This window comes from Salmo salar, chromosome ssa15 (genome assembly GCF_905237065.1).
Source record: "Salmo salar chromosome ssa15, Ssal_v3.1, whole genome shotgun sequence".
NCBI classification, from domain to species: Eukaryota; Metazoa; Chordata; class Actinopteri; order Salmoniformes; family Salmonidae; genus Salmo; species Salmo salar.
Genome location: NC_059456.1, coordinates 57,679,993 through 57,697,818, shown reverse-complemented (window position 1 = coordinate 57,697,818; position 17,826 = coordinate 57,679,993). Strand labels below are relative to the sequence as shown.

Below are 17,826 nucleotides of genomic sequence, written 5' to 3'. Positions count from 1 at the left end.
TGGGTTTCTGTACAGCACTTTGTGACATCAGCTGATGTAAGAAGGGCTTTATAAATAAATGTGATTAATTGATTGATCACCGACAATGATGAGTCTGATCGTGGACTACAGGAAAAGGCGGGCCAAACAGGCCCCCATTAACATCGCTGTAGTGGAGCGGGTCGAGAGTTTCAAGTTCCTTGGTGTCCACATCACCAACTATCATGGTCTAAACACACTAAGGCAGTTGTGAAGAGGGCACGACAACACCTCTTCCCCCTCAGGTGACTGAAAAGATTTGGCATGGGTCCCCGGATCCTCAAAAGGTTTTGCACCATTGAGGGCATCCTGACCGGTTGCATCACCGCATGGCAACTGCTCTGCATCTGACCGCTACAGAGGGTAGTGCATACGGCAAAGTACATCACTGGGGCCAAGCTTCCTGCCATCCAGGACCTATATACTAGGCGGTGTCAGAGGAAAGACCAAAAAATTGTCAAAGACTCCAGTCACCCAAGTTATAGACTGTTCTCTCTGCTACCGCACGGCAAGCGCTACCGGAGCGCCAAGTCTAGGACCAAAAGGCTCCTTAACAGCTTCTACCCCCCAAGACATGATACAGCTGAACAATTAATCACCCAGACTATTTACATTGACACCCCCCCCCATTTGTTTTATACACTGCTGCTACTCGCTGTTTATTATCTATGCATAGTAACTTCACCCCTAACTACAAATTACCTCGACATTGACTCAGCACCGGTACCCCCTTTATATAGCCTCGTTATTTTATTTTATTGTGTTACTTTAGGGCAGCGATTACAGCCTTGAGTCTTCTTGGGTATGATGCTACATGCTTGGCACACCTGTATATGGGGTGTTTCTCCCATTCTTCTCTGCAGATCCTCTCAAGCTCTGTCAGGTTGAATGGGGAGAGTCCCTGCACAGCTATTTTCACGTCTCTCCAGAGATGTTCGATTGTGTTCAAGTCCGGGCTCTATGGTGGAACAAGCTCCCTCACAACGCCAGGACAACGGAGTCAATCACCACCTTCCGGAGACACCTGAAACCCCACCTCTTTAAGGAATACCTAGGATAGGATAAAGTCATCCTTATACCCCCCCCTAAAAGATTTAGATGCACTATTGTAAAGTGGTTGTTCCACTGGATATCATAAGGTGAATGCACCAATTTGTAAGTCGCTCTGGATAAGAGCGTCTGCTAAATGACTTAAATGTAAATGGCAGGGCCACTCAAGGACATTCAGAGACTTGTCCCGAAGCCACTCCTGCGTTGTCTTGGCTGTGTGCTTAGGGTCCTTGTGCTGTTGGAAGGTGAATCTTCGCTCCAGTTTTGGGTCCCGTGCGCTCTGGAACAGGTTTTTATCAAGGATCCCTCTGTACTTTACTCCGTTCATCTTTCCCTCGATCCTGACTAGTCTCCCAGTCCCTGCCAGTCCCCACAGCATGATGCTGCCACCACCATGCTTCACCATAGGGAAGGTGCCAGGTTTCCTCCAGATTTGACGCTTGGCATCCAGGCTAAAGAGTGTAATCTTGGTTTCATCAGACCAGAGAATCTTGTTTCTCATGGACTGAGAGTCCTTTAGGTGCCTTTTGGCCAACTCCAAGCGGGTTGTCATGTTCCTTGTACTGAGGAGAGGCTTCCGTCTGGCCACTCTACCATAAAGGCCTGATTGGTGGAGTGCTGCAGAGATATCTGTTCTTCTAGAAGGTTCTCCCATCTCCACAGGAATTCTGGAGCGCTGTCAGAGTGACCACCGGGCTCTAGGAAGAGTCTTGGTGGTTCCAAACTTCATCCATTTGTTCTTAGGGACCTTCAATGCTGCAGAAACATTTATTTACCCTTCCCCAGATCTATGCCTCGACACAATCCTTTTCTTGGGGGGCACTACGAACAATTTCCTCTACCTCATGGCTTGGTTTTTTTCTCTGACATGCATTGTCAACTGTGGGACCTTATATAGACAGGTGTGTGCCTTTCGAAATCATGTCCAATCAATTGAATTTACCACAGGTGGACTCCAATCAAGTTGTAGAAACATCTAAGAATTATCAATGGAAATAGGTACACCTGAGCTCAATATCAAGTCTCATAGCAAAGGGTCTGAATACGTATGTAAATAAGGTATTTCTGGAGTTTTTTTTAATATAAATTTGCACAAATTTCAAAAAACCTGTTTTGAACTCATCATTATGGGGTATTATGTGTAGATTGATGAGGAACATTTTTTATTTAATATATTTTAGAATAAGGCTGTAACATAACAAAATGTGGAACAAGGGAAGGGGTCTGAATACTGTAATGTAATGTCTCACTCCCAAATCCATCCCTATCTCCTACGGTCCTTGCTATCTGATATTCTTGTGACGTCCCTACCCCATTGAAGTTTACATTTTAAAATGGTTAAGGTAATGGTTAGGGTTAGGTAGGGGTTATGGTTAGGGTTGGGATTAAGTTTAGGGTTAGGGTTTAGGGTAGGGAGGTCCCATGGATACCACTAAGCGTCCCCTACCTTATAGGCCCTTACTGGCTCCCTTTACAGTCCTGGAAGCTGTGGACAGCCATAGGCAATATGGTTACACGCAGTAGATCAACAATGATCTAGCGGTATGGGCTAGGGATTGGTTTGGGATGTGGCCAGGTGTAGCCAGCACACATGCATGGTGCGCAGTAATAAGTCTCCCCACTGCAGCAGCATCGCAGTGTATTTGGTTCCTGGCAAGTAGTAGAGTGTTAATAACCTCAACATTTGTCTAATTTTAGTGGGACAATCCAGCTTGCAGTTACAGCAGGCCTGCTTTGGGAGGAATAAAACATTGATAAAGTGAGATGGATAGAGAGAAAGGGAGAGAGAGAGAGAGATGGAGAGCAGGCGAGAACAAGAGAAAGAAGAGAAAAGGGTGAAAAGGCGAATCAGCAGAATCTCTTATGGCTGAACCCGTCAAAAATAAAGTGTGATGCATAGAAATAAGGCGGGGAAAAAAGAGAGAAAAGGAAAGGGGGAGAAATAGAGACAAAGACAGAGTAAAATATGGAGGACATCCAGTTGGTCCACTCTAGATTCATTGGAGGGTTTAGGTAACATCCATTAAAAGCCCATTACAGTCAGAATTCTGTTCTTCCTGTGTTGTGTATCACATTTTACAACAGCTAATGAAACTAACACTTTAAAAGTGCGAACAAATGTGGTTAGTGTTATTTCCTGATAGTTGCTGCTTGAAAATACAATATACACAGCACCTTCTAATCAGCAGGTGTTGCATAGGTGGAGGTTCGGCTTGCCTAGTGGTAAATTAGTTAATAGACCAATAACAAAGAGAGTTCCAAACCTCTTTTTCTTGGAAAACTATTACAATAAGGTATTTCATTTTTACCCAGAAATGTGTTGATATTAATATAAAAACGGCTGCATTGGGCCTTTAACCATAGGATGAGGCTTGGCACTTTATACAATGTACCAGGGCGGTACCATCCACAGTGGTACACTCAGACCCTTCTGACCAATAAGAGCATGATTTCAAAACCTGTTCAAATATCACACCGTCACTATAAAACCTGTCCCTTTGTGTTTTAAAGCTCTGCTGTTATCCTAAGCTTGGTAGGGTTAGTCTGCACTTACAATTTTACCAGTCGAATCCCTAGACAGTACATTATGTTATGGTATAGTACACCTATGTGTTGTGGTATGGTCACTATGGTTGCCACTAATAGGTAATGAAAGCTAATAGCTATCGATAACGTTTTAGCTAGTTCCTCTTTCTATACTGTACACTATAGCAGTAATGCCTCTGCACACATACCTATAGTAGAGCAACCTGATCCTCTGCAGTCTCCCCTACACGCTCACTCTCTGCCTCCCTCAGCTGCTCTCATTGGATTTCCCATATTGAATGGACTCACTTTGAACAAATAAACACAGCCAATCAGAAATCCGACCAGGCCAGCTTTCAGATGGAATAAAGTGATATGATACCGACCTATCCAGCTCTAAAGGCTGGAGGGACCAGCAGAGGAGTGCACTCGAAACTCTTCTGAACATTGGATCGATTCCAATATTCAAACACACTGGAGAGGGGACAAGTGTGAACTGACAGTCCCAACAAAATGCATACTGCATTGAGATGCAACCCTCATATATCCTATCCATTGCTATTCTGTCTGATGGAAAGAGAAAGAGGAGGGTGGGATGGTGGCTTGACAGAACAAGAGAGAGCTAGAAAGGGAGTTAAAGAGAAAAACAGACAGAGAGGTAAAACAATACAGAAAAGACAGAAAGAGAAAAGGAGAGAGGCAAGAAGAGAGGGATACAAAGGAAGATACAGGCCTCTGTTTGACTAAATGAATGTGACTGGCTCCCTGCCTGGCTGCTAAATAATGGATGTGGCAAATGGGGAAACAGCACATGCATTCAGCTGGATTAATATTTAACACTTTTAAACAGGAGGAGGAGGAGAAAGAGGAGGAGGGAGAGGAAAGCCTTTTACTAGGGCTGGATGATGTTTAAAATCAGGGGGGTGCACGAGACAACCTCCTCCTACTCTAACCATTTCCTCCATAATCCCATTCAGAATATCAGCTAAAACAAGATGCAGTGAGTGTAGTGAGTAGTTCAGGACACTGTCCCTATAGCTTGCCATATCACACCACTGTCCCCCAAAAGACAGGGGACAGTGAAAGAAAGAGAAAGGTTGCTGGCATATGAAGTAGTAAGTCAACCACAAAGAGCCGACAGCAGGTCCGTGCCTTCTCTCTCCTCCTCTCATCCCTCTCTCCCTTCCCTCTCTCTGGCCTCAGTATCAAACGCTTCCTTCCACAGGTAGCGCCATAGGAGGGGACGGCCGCTGACCCATAATCCCTTTCAGTGCTCCGTCCAACATAAGGACAGACAGACAGCGAGAGAGAGAGAGAGAGAGAGAGAGAGAGAGAGAGAGAGAGAGAGAGAGAGAGAGAGAGAGAGAGAGCACCTGGCTGTGGGGAGCTAGGGGCAGCATGACTAAGCTAGCAACTAGCGCCAGACCTGCTACAGCAACACCTCACCGAGACGAGGTGAGAAACGCTTCAGAAATGTTCTATTAACACCACGAATGCTATAACAATTATTCATAAATGCTTTCCGAACACTCTATAAATGCTCTGCAAATGCTCAAGGGACAAGTTTACACTTTTGGTACTATTCCATTCGCTCCATTGTACCAGGCAATTCAACGCTCATCCCCTTATAAAAGCATCCAACAAAGAGACATATAGATAGAATACAAAGACCACAGCTGTCTACCACTGCACAGTGATACTTATCCGCCACTTAATAGAGTGAGCAATCAACATGTGTGTGTTTGTGCGTGAGAAAGTATGTTTGTTTTATCAGACAAGTACACCTTGAAACCCCTTAGTAACACAGGAAGGGGTTGTTCTCCCCTCTGCTCTCTCTAATCCCCCCCACCCAACCACCCCCTCACACACATGCCCATGCACAACTTCCAACCCAGCAGACCAAATGTTGCACAACAGGCAGACAATTCTCAGAAGCCCTGCCTTTCATACTAACATACACGCACACATCTTCCCTAAAACAACCCCCTCCCTTCTTCCCTTGGTTCCCTTGTATGTGTATGTCCAGGCTGGTCACTAAAAATAGAAGAGGAATTGGGACGTTTGAAAAGGTCCTGAGTACATCAATATATGCCTTCCTCGGGGCTCACAAAAAAAAACTTGAGGATCTGAGCTGGAGCACGCTGCTTAAATCACTACGCGACGGCACTTCACAATGCTCTAGTAAGCCGTCAGAATACCATGAATACTGATGATACCTAGCATGTCCTCTTTCATTATTTGTTTTAAGCCTTCCCCAAACCATCGCCCTAACCTTAACCACTCAGAACTAATGCCTAAACATTTAACCTTTGAGTTCTTTCTGTTTAAACACTGTAACCAGGTGGAATTAACGCATAAAAAAATCATCCAGAATACATCGAATTTCGAAGGGAAACTATGAGATCTTGTTGGTGTCAGAGGATGTGATGTGAGTGGAGCAGACACTAAGAACCGGAAAGAGAAGAGAGAGAGAGAGTGTGTGTTTATATGTTTGTGTGGCTGTGTGTGTGTGTGTGTGTGTGTGTGTGTGGGTGAGTGTTGATTAACTCAGGTGATGCATTAGATTGATTTAAGCGATTCAGTACTTTAGAGAGGAAGTCATTCTCCCTGAATGGGGGAATAATAGAGAGCACACATACCTAGAGACAAGTGCACACGCATACATACACACTTACATAGACACAAATCCTCGGAAGTTTCCATTAACCTGTTGGGGCTAGGGGGCAGTATTTTCACGGCTGGATAAAAAAACGTACCCGATTTAATCTGGTTACTAATCCTACCCAGTAACTAGAATATGCATATACTTATTATATATGGATAGAAAACACCCTAAAGTTTCTAAAACTGTTTGAATGGTGTCTGTGAGTATAACAGAACTAATTTGGCAGGCAAAACCCTGAGACATTTTCTGACAGGAAGTGGATGCCTGATGTGTTGAATTACCTTTAAGCCTATGCCATTGAAACACACAGGGGTTGATTAATGTTTTGGCACTTCCTATTGCTTCCACTAGATGTCACCAGCCTTTACAAAGTGTTTTGAGTCTTTTACTGTGAGATCTGACCGAACAAGAGCCATGGAACGGTGATGGCCGATTAGACTCTGGCGCGAGTTCATGTTGGGTACCCTCGTTCCAATACGTTATAAAAGAGAATGCATTCGTCCACCTTGAATATTATTCATGTTCTGGTTAAAAAAGGCCCTAATGATTTATGCTATACAACGTTTGACATGTTTGAACGAACGTAAATATATTTTTTCCCCTCGTTCATGAAGTGAAGTCCGGTGGGCTGAGATCATGTGCTAACAAGACGGAGATTTTTGGACATAAATGATGAGCTTTTTTGAACAAAACTACATTCGTTATGGACCTGTGATACCTGGAAGTGACATCTGATGAAGAGAATCAAAGGTAATGGATTATTTACATAGTATTTTCGATTTTAGATCTCCCCAACATGGCGGCTAGTCTGTATCGCAACGCGTATTTTTCTGGGCGCAGTGCTCAGATTATTGCAAAGTGTGATTTCCCAGTAAGGTTATTTTTAAATCTGGCAAGTTGATTGCGTTCAAGAGATGTAAATCTATAATTCTTTAAATGACAATATAATATTTGTTTTCTAATTTTAATTATTTAATTTGTGGTGCTGACTTGACTGCCGGTTATTGGAGGGAAACGATTTCCTCAACATCAATGCCATAGTAAAACGCTGTTTTTGGATATAAATATGAACTTGATAGAACTAAAAATGCATGCATTGTCTAACATAATGTCCTAGGAGTGTCATCTGATGGAGATTGTAAAGGGTTAGTGCATCATTTTAGCTGGTTTTATGGTTTTGGTGACCCTGTCTTTGAATTGACAAAACATTACACACAACTCTTGTAAATGTACTGTCCTAACATACTCTAAATTTATGCTTTCGCTGTAAAACCTTTTTGAAATCGTAAAACGTGGTTAGATTAAGGAGATGTTTATCTTTCAAAGGGTGTAAAATAGTTGTATGTTTGAAAAATTGGAATTTTGACATTTATTTGGATTCAAATTTGCCGCTCTTGAAATGCACCTGCTGTTGATGGAGTGCACCACGGGTGGCACGCTAGCGTCCCACCTAGCCCATAGAGGTTAAACGAGAGCAACAGTATAACACGCATGTCCATCTGTCATCCACAAGTATATGTGGTGTGTGTGGGTGTGGGTGTGTGTGGGTGTGCGTGTGGGTGTGCGTGTGGGTGTGGGTGTGCGTGTGTGTAGCTTAGATCATTTACATACAGTGTGTAGACTATATGATCTGTCTGCTATGAGACATTAGATCACATGGAATTAGAGACAGGGTCTTAGTTAATACTTGTACCGTATCAGTATGACACACACGACATACGCAAGAGGGGAGGAGGGAGAGAGTGGAGTAGAGGACAAGAGAGCAGGATAGATAGAGCACAAAAAACAAACAGAGTAAAAGAGATCGAGGAAGAGAGAGGAAGGTAAGAAAGATAAGAGATATAGTAAAATGGGGCCAGATGGAGAGAAAGGAAATAAAAAGAGTGCCTAGTGTTGTGAGTGTCGTGATGTCAGATGTGGAAAAGCATAGAAGCAAAACCCCACCCAAATCCCCATGCATTGCCACAGTCACTACCATGCAGTACTAACACAGATACTTCACTAACATGGGGCACAAAGACCCTAGACATTACACATGCACTGTACACAAACAGAGATATGGCCACACCCCTCCTAGACAACCCCACGAAGACACCCCTGGCCCTGCCACACACAGCATCATCGAGGGGAGTAGTAAGCACATCCTTCATTGTGGTTATATAAGACAAGAGGATTGCTCTTGTCTTGTTCCTCTGTCTGTCTGTCTGTCTGTCTGTCTGTCTGTCTGTCTGTCTGTCTGTCTGTCTGTCTGTCTGTCTGTCTGTCTGTCTGTCTGTCTGTCTGTCTGTCTGTCTGTCTGTCTGTCTGTCTGTCTGTCTGTCTGTCTGTGTGTTTGTGTGTGTCTGTGTGTCGAGTGCCTATAAGGCATGGGTAAATCAGCCCCTCTCTGACAGGCCAGCGCCCAATGCTCAGCACACAGACCTACAGTAACCACCGCTAAATCCTTCTGTTACTAATCCCCCCTCCCTCTTTCTCTCTCTTCATCACTCTCTCTCCCTGTTTTGTCAGCCATCTGACCCTGTCATAGAGCTACCACTTCTTCCCAAGTCAAGTCTGCCACGAGGGATTACTACACACATTCATGTGTGTGTGTGTGTGTGTGTGTGTGTGTGTGTGCGTGCGTGCATTCGTGAGTGAGTGCGTGCATGTATGAATACAGTATTTAGTCTGAGTGTCTGAACGTGTGCCCATGCCCTCCACCTCTGCCCTCCCTCCCTGCTCAATCCCACAATCCTCCTTCCTTCTTCTACCCTGGCTTGCACGTAGAAAACTCCATCCTGACAGTTTGATTGGCCAGCTGTCGTAGGGGGAGGCGGAGTGACAGGGGGACAAAACTCTCCACTTTGCTGTTCCCGTAGGAACAGAGATGCCTGTGGGAGGGAGCGGTCCAGAGGTAGCAGCTTATTCTACATGATTCACAGAGTGTGCCCACTGCCGAAGCCTTCAAATCACATCAGCCACCACATCACTGTTACCAGAGTGGTAGGCAGGGGCACGGATATGTACGCTACACCGGAGAAGAGGAAGCTGTCTGAGGGAGAGTACAAAACAAACAACATGTTCACTTCCACATCACTTATTCAAAGATGGACTAGTTAATAACAAAGGACTAGACACACCCACTTTGAGGATAGTGGACTATCCTATAGACAAACTGTTTAGTACACATTGGGTCAGTGAGTTAAGCATACATTCAAAGAAATACAGTGAGGGAAAAAAGTATTTGGTCCCCTGCTGATTTTGAATGTTTGCCAACTAACAAAGAAATGATCAGTCTATAATTGTAATGGTAGGTTTATTTGAACAGTAAGAGACAGAATAACAACAAAAAAATCCAGAAAAACGCATGTCAAAAATGTTAAAAAAGGATTTGCATTTTAATGAGGGAAATAAGTATTTGACCCCTCTGCAAAACATGACTTAGTACTTGGTGGCAAAACCTTTGTTGGCAATCACAGAGGTCAGACGTTTCTTGTAGTTGGCCACCAGGTTTGCACACACCTCAGGTGGGATTTTGTCCCACTCCTCTTTGCAGATCTTCTCCAAGTCATTAAGGTTTCGAGGCTGACGTTTGGCAACTCGAACCTTCCGCTCCCTCCACAGATTTTCTATGGCATTAAGGTCTGGAGACTGGCTAGGCCACTCCAGGACCTTAATGTGCTTCTTCTTGAGCCACTCCTTTGTTGCCTTGGCCGTGTGTTTGGGGTCATTGTCATGCTGGAATACCCATCCACGACCCATTTTCAATGCCCTGGCTGAGGGAAAGAGGTTCTCACCCAAGATTTGACGGTACATGGCCCCGTCCATCGTCCCTTTGATGCGGTGAAGTTGTCCTGTCCCTTTAGCAAAAAAACACCCCCAAAGCATAATGTTTCCACCTCCATGTTTAACGGTGGGGATGGTGTTCTTGGGGTCATAGGCAGCATTCCTCCTCCTCCAAACACGGCGAGTTGAGTTGATGCCAAAGAGCTCCATTTTGGTCTCATCTGACCACAACACTTTCACCCTGTTGTCCTCTGAATCCTTTAGATGTTCATTGGCAAACTTCAGACGGGCATGTATATGTGTATATTGTTATTCTGTCTCTCACTCTTCAAATAAACCTACCATTAAAATTACAGACTGATAATTTCTTCGTCAGTGGGCAAACGTACAAAATCAGCAGGGGATGAAATACTTTTTTCCCTCACTGTATATACATCAACACAGCAGGTTGTAGGATCATATGTCTGTACACACAGGGTGGTCAGGTCACACATGGTGAATCGCCAGGCACACACTCCCAGGGCTAGATTCCTGCCAGGTGGCGTGTAGGTGCAGCAGACAGGAGCGGGTGAACAGAAGTCATTCTATTCTAAAAAGAGCGAGCTCCTTGGGTAAGAGATCAAAAAGCACTGAAAGAGAATTTAACATCACTAGTGTAGTAACATTCTTAAACATAATTGAGCTATTTCTTTTTTTCTTCTGTCTCTGACACACACACGCACGCACACGCACGCACGCGCACACGCACGCACGCACGCACGCACGCACGCACACACACACACACACACACACAGCACAGACCCCTACAATGGCCTTCCCCATTAAAAATGCATAGCACTGCAGCAACAGTTTCTAAATATGAACACCAGAGCCCAGCCACAGAGAACTGCCTGCTGAGAGACAGAAAGACACACAATCAGAGAGAGAGAGAAGATAGAACAGAGATAGCCGCAATCTTTATCAAAGGGAAGAATTAACTTATTTGATCTCACACACACACGTCAGCATCAGCAGCAGCACAATCATCATCAAAAGATATCCGTATGTAGTTCTCCATTTATAGAAATATCAAGATATCAAGATGATTTGTCACTGTCAATGTATAAGAAAAAGGGACTATATTATCCTTTGAATATATAGATCCTATATAGATCCTTTGTTGATCCTTTAAATCTCCTGTATCTCATTTACAGTACAGCAAAACCATTCTGCTAGATTAACAAATCTACCTAGCAACGGATGACCTTGAAATGGAGTTCCACCCGTTCTATAGCAGCCGGCCAATACTGAAAGGGTTAAATATGTCCGACCAGGCAGAAAGGGTTGAGGTAACATTGGAAGGTACCTGGCAGAGGCTGTATAGGACTGTGCAGGTTAATGCCAATCCGTGTTATCAGCAATCATTTCCACAGTTCTTAATGTGAAAGTAAAAATGTTGCCAAGCGCTAGACAAGAAGAGGAATCAGGGCAATATACCCCAAATGAGCGCTAATGGCAGCCTCGCGGCTAGCTGAGCCTTTTCACAGCGCGTGTTCATCATTCACCCGGTGGGAAGCCTGACCAGACTGGATATACATGGTTCCTATCTCACAATGGAAAATTAGAAAGAACTTAGATTAATGTCATCGGAGTTGGAGGAGCCTAGCCAGCACTATGTTGAAAATATACCATCTTATGTCTAAAAAGAAGTTGCAAATAATGTTATTTTTCATATACAGTGTAGTGCCAATCCTTTCTATTGAAAATAACTTCAAAATCAGATCATCTTCAAATTGGTACAGAAAGGCTTCCATCAAGAGTGATTTGTACGTATTGCACTTTTAATATTCCTTCCTTTACATATCTATCTTTAGTCGGTCTATTCTAAAAGCATATGGTGGTGGGGAGGTGAGAGGGAGTGTTTGAGAACCGTGCTGCCCCAGTGCGGTGCACTCTGAGGCAGATAAACACTGGTGGGACAGAAGGACCTCCACCCCCGCTGAGAGCGGACCCTGTGGGGCACTGAACCACCGTGTGGGGGCTGTGATTTAACTGACTCCCGTTGAATCGTGGGTGGACAGCCAATAGTATGCCTGCCAAAATATGAAATCCCACCCACGCAACACCAGCTCTCCATCTCAGATAGTGTGACTCAATCAGCCTGCTGGCTTCTCTCCATGTTTAGAGACTTCTCCTTTACTTTGCCTGACCCTCCATCTATCCCTCCCTCTCCATTGCGCCAGCCCTGGACAACAGGCCCCAGAGGATGGCAAGAGTGAGGGAGGAAAGAGAGAAGGGGGGATACACAGCCAGTCCATAGGGGAGTAAATGAACAGAGCCATGGACCATGCAATGGGTCCTGTACAATATGGCATCAGTCTCCCTCACAGCCCAGACAAAGATCAGCACACTGTTGATTCCAGTCTACTGTAGACGTGGCTTTGACTATGGCCTGTCTCACGGTTCCTGAATGATGTGACTCCCCCTGGAGTACTACTGTTCTATTGTATTGCTGTTGTCACACCCTGATCTGTTTCACCTGTCTTTGTGCTTGTCTCTACCCCCCTCCAGGTGTCGCCCATCTTCTCCATTAACCCCAGTGTATTTAAGCCTGTGTTCTCTGTTTTTCTGTTGCCAGTTAATTTTGTCCCTTGCTCCTGTCTTTTTCTATAGTTCCTGTTTTATAGTTTTCCCGGTTTTGACCATTTTGACCCTGACCCTGAGACTGTCTGCCGTTCTGTACCTTGTCACACCGCCCTGGATTATTGACCTCTTCCTGCCCTGAGACTGCCTGCCATTCTGTACCTTTTGACTCTGATCTTGATTACTGACCTCTGCTTGCCCTTGACCTGTCGTTTTGCCTGCCCTTGTTCCAGTAATAAACTTTTGTTGCTTCGACATTGTCTGCATCTAGATCTTCCCTAAAACGTGACAACTATAGAGTATTTAGGCAGCTACAGTATGCTCATGGAGATTAAGAAAGATTGAATGTTCTGGAATGCTGGGACTATTCTCTGTCTGTCTGTCTGTCTGTCTGTCTGTCTGTCTGTCTGTCTGTCTGTCTGTCTGTCTGTCTGTCTGTCTGTCTGTCTGTCTGTCTGTCTGTCTGCAGTAGTTGTGTTTTAAAACAGTGTGTTTCTCTCCTGCTGTTTCCCCTGAATCCCACTAAGAGGATGATACTAGGGCAAACAGACACAATGTTCCACCACCCTCTGCTTCTAGACACACACTAGTACATTTTTCCCTTGATGCCCTCCCTCCATCTCTCCATCCCTCTCCCCCATTCGTACATTGACATTACAACAAAATTCTGCATTCTAGCACAATCAGACGAAAAAACACAAACATCCCTGTGGTCAACGTGCACGCACACGCACACAAACACATTAATACAGGTCCTCAGCTATGGGGGGGGAGGGTTTGGGCGGTTATCATGACAGCCACGTGGCTAGGCATTAAAGCCCGAGTCATCCCACGTGCGCAAGAACGTGTGTGTGCGTCTTCCCCATACTCTCACTGTGATGACACTGTCATCTGCTGCCTACGGAGGAGCAACAGGACAGGAGAGCAATGGCTGGGAGTAAATACCATTACATCTACATGACAATAATATTATATATTATTTATATGATAGTGATTGGCAGATCCTGGTGCTGGGCTGTGATCAACTTAAGTTAGGCTTACAGTCAGAGTAATGCTGATCATTCATCATCACTGAGAGAATAGAGAGACGTGATAGAGAGGAGTAACTCACTCAGAGAGATCAAAAGAGAGAGGGAGAGAGACAGGGGAAAGAAAGAAAGAAAGAAAGAAAGAAAGAAAGAAAGAAAGAAAGAAAGAAAGAAAGAAAGAAAGAAAGAAAGAAAGAAAGAAAGAAAGAAAGAAAGAAAAAGTGAGAATGACAGAGAAAAGATAAGGAGAGTGTGAAAGGGATAAGGCGAGAGAAGCGCAGGACTGATAGAGAGGGGGGAGAGAGAAGTGAGAAAGAAAGAAAGAAAGAAAGAAAGAAAGAAAGAAAGAAAGAAAGAAAGAAAGAAAGAAAGAAAGAAAGAAAGAAAGAAAGAAAGAAAGAAAAAGAGAAATGGAGCATAAAAGGATGGAGTGCAGCGTAGGCTCAGTATTCACCGTGACTCTTTCACAGCTTCAAACACCAGGAGAAAGAGTTGCAGGTTGCGCCATACATCAAAGATATCTCCAAAAACTCGCAGTCAAACCCAGACTAAACCCCTTTACCACACCTAAGCCCTACGTTCCAACACACTATACACCTTTACCATGGTTAAACCCTACATTCAAACACACTATTTCCAACCAAGTATTAAACCGCTAATTTGTGAGGCTCAAGACTGTCTTAATTAAGAACAAATTCTTATTTAAATCAAATCAAATCAAAGTTTATTTGTCACATGCGCCGAATACAACAGGTGTAGACCTTACAATGAAATGCTTACTTACAGGCTCTAACCAATAGTGCAAAAAAGGTATTAGGTGAACAATAGGTAGGTAAAAAAATAAAACAACAGTAAAAAGTGTCATGACGTTGGCCTGTGGGTAAGGTTTATGACCCCCCCATGAATACCTTTCTCCCTTCCCCTCTCTCTCTGACCCTACTGAAGGACTTGAATAGCCTGTGTTAAATATAGAGAGTCTGGGAACATCAAACAAATGGGGAAAGGAACCATATTCTGGTAATAAAACCAGTTGGAAATATGCTTTGGAACGTAATGAATATGGGTTCGGTTGCCATCTGAGACATTATGACTGATGACAGGACGACATAAACTGTACCTGGGAAAGTATACACCCTCTAGTTATCAGAGTCACATGGAATTGTTATGCAATTGAAATGTTTGATATTGAAATTGTTTGTTAGGAGATTAAATGTAATTTTAGCTTCCAAATGAGAGATTTGGGTTTTCATAAGGAAAGTGCCCTGCTTGATCAGTGGCCCACCACTGTGAAGAGGAGGGGTTATAAACGATGAAACACATCCTTCCCCCCTCTCCACTATATAAGCCTTTGACGAAAAGATAACCAGGTTGTTCCAGCACGTGAGGTCTGCAGCCTCTACGTTAGAAGGACACACATGTCAAGGACGGAACTAAGCCAACCTCGGCGTGAGCTATGGTATGAACTGGTATGAACTTTGAGCTTATTCACTAAAGAAGTGATACTTCCTAGCCGTTAAGTTAGCAGCGGCCGCTGTAGACGTGGGCTAGGAAAGGACGGACAACGGACGACGGATCCAGTCTAACAGACAGACGAAGATACCACCACGTATCCAATTTACCACCAGAGACATTCTTCCAAGGACCGGAAGATCTGTTGGCCAACCCGGCCAGCATCTACGACCAATCTACCAAAGCGCAGCTCAGAGTAAATATTTATTGCATTTTCCTTTTCCAAATGGGCGGTAATTTAGAATGCATAAGATAATGTATTTACGATAGCATAGCTGCTGTTTGTTTGTTCCTAAATCTTCCCGCTCTTTCATTCAAGCCCAACCCCCTTTCCTTTGTGTAACCAGCTTTCATACAGGTTCCGTTCACCAGGGATGAATTCTGTATGACATCATTTGTATTCTGTGTATTTGTAATTCTGTGTGATTAGTTTAGGTATTTAGTAAATAAATAATTAAACCCAATTTTGTATTGCTGATTCAACTTGTTAGCCAGGGTTCGTGAAGATAACCAAGAATTTACAACTTTCATTATGAGACTGAAAATAAGATAAGGGTTAATATTGACTGCTATCGATGTAAAATAATACTAAGTATTTTAAGAGTTTATTCGGAAGATAACGGCTCTATAAACGTTCTTCCGTGGTGCCCCGACTTTCTAGTTAATTACATTAACATGATTAGCTTAATCAGGTAATATTAATTACAGAGAAAGGATTTTATAGGTTAGCATATCATATCACTTAATCCGGCATAGCCAAAGACACGACAAAAGACAGGCTATATACAGTAGCGAGGCTATAAAAGTAGCAAGGCTACATACAGACACCGGTTAGTCAGGCTGATTGAGGTAGCATGTACATGTAGATATGGTTAAAGTGACTATGCATGTATGATGAACAGAGAGTAGCAGTAGCGTAAAAGAGGGGGTTGGCAGGTGGTGGGTGAGACACAATGCAGATAGCCCGGTTAGCCAATGTGTGGGAGCACTGATTGGTCGGCCCAATTGAGGTAGTATGTACATGAATGTATAGTTAAAGTGACAATGCATATATGATAAACAGAGAGTAGCAGCAGCGTAAAAAGAGGGGTTGGGGGGGGGCACACAATGCAAATAGTCCGGGTAGCCATTTGATTACCTGTTCAGGAGTCTTATGGCTTGGGGGTAAAAACTGTTGAGAAGCCTTTTTGTCCTAGACTTGGCACTCCGGTATTGCTTGCCATGCGGTAGTAGAGAGAAGAGTCTATGACTGGGGTGGCTGGGGTCTTTGACAAATTTTAGGGCCTTCCTCTGACACTGCCTGGTGTAGAGGTCCTGGATGGCAGGCAGCTTAGCCCCAGGGATGTACTGGGTCGTATGCACTACCCTCTGTAGTGCCTTGCGGTCAGAGGCCGAGCAATTGCCGTACCAGGCAGTGATGCAACCAGTCAGGATGCTCTCGATGTTGCAGCTGTAGAACCCTTTGTGGATCTCAGGACCCATGCCATATCTTTTTAGTTCCCTAAGGGGGAATAGGCTTTGTCGTGCCCTCTTCACGACTGTCTTGGTGTGTTTGGACCATGATAGTTTGTTGTTGATGTGGACACCAAGGAACTTGAAGCTCTCAACCTGCTCCACTACAGCCCCGTCGATGAGAATGGGGGCGTGCTCGGTTTTACAATATTTACAATGACGGCCGAACCCGAACAACGCTGGGCCAATCGTGCGTCACCCTATGGGACTCCCAATCACGGCCGGTTGTGATACAGCCTGGAATCGAACCAGGGTTTGTAGTGATGACTCTAGGATAGAATCCATATTTCTCTACTTGGGGCCTGCAAGGATAAGAAAGATAACATGTTTTATGATAAAAGTGTTGCATTTTTAGCAGATTTGTTACATAAGGGGAACTCGGCTCTTGGCCTTCGGTTGGCATAGAGCTGCACAGAAACAATATAGCTAGAGTAGGAGCAGGCTATAAAGGCTTTGTCTAGCTAGCAAGGGTGGCTAGTGCCATTTTTGGGCTAACTAGTCTTCTTGTGAGAATATATCTGTTAATTTAGCCAATGTAGCAGCCAGAGAAACAAGCCACTGTAGCCATAGTAAGCATACAGTAACTAGCTATAGTAGATTATGTAGGTAACTAGCCCAATATAGCTAACCAGTTGGTTATCAGTTGGTTAGCAGGTGATTGATACGTGCATTGTAGCAAAGCAACCTTGCTTGCAAACAATCTCCTCATTGGTATCACTAACAGGCCTGGAGACACTTTAAAAAGTAGCAAGGCCCTGGTTGGTGGTTGTGTGTGTGTGTGTGTGTGTGTGTGTGTGTGTGTGTGTGTGTGTGTGTGTGTGTGTGTGTGTGTGTGTGTGTGTGTGTGTGTGTGTGTGTGTGTGTGTGTGTGTGTGTGTGTGTCAGACCTGGGTTCAAATACTATTTCAAATATCTAAATTACTTTCACATACTGTACATTTAACCTGTTGTGGATAGGGGGCAGAATTTTCACGGCCGGATGAAAAAAACGTACCCGATTTAATCTGGTTACTACTCTTGCCCAGAAACTAGAATATGCATATTATTAGTAGATTTCGGATAGAAAACACACTGAAGTTTCTAAAACTGTTTGAATGGTGTCTGTGAGTATAACAGAACTCATATGGCAGG

General features: G+C 44.0%; 1 protein-coding gene across 4 annotated transcripts in view; it reads right to left on the bottom strand.

Annotated features, from left to right (window-relative positions):
- stxbp5a (syntaxin binding protein 5a (tomosyn)) overlaps window positions 1–17,826 on the bottom strand; it is a 195,922-nt gene that overhangs the window by 144,092 nt on the left and 34,004 nt on the right. The window lies entirely within an intron of this gene.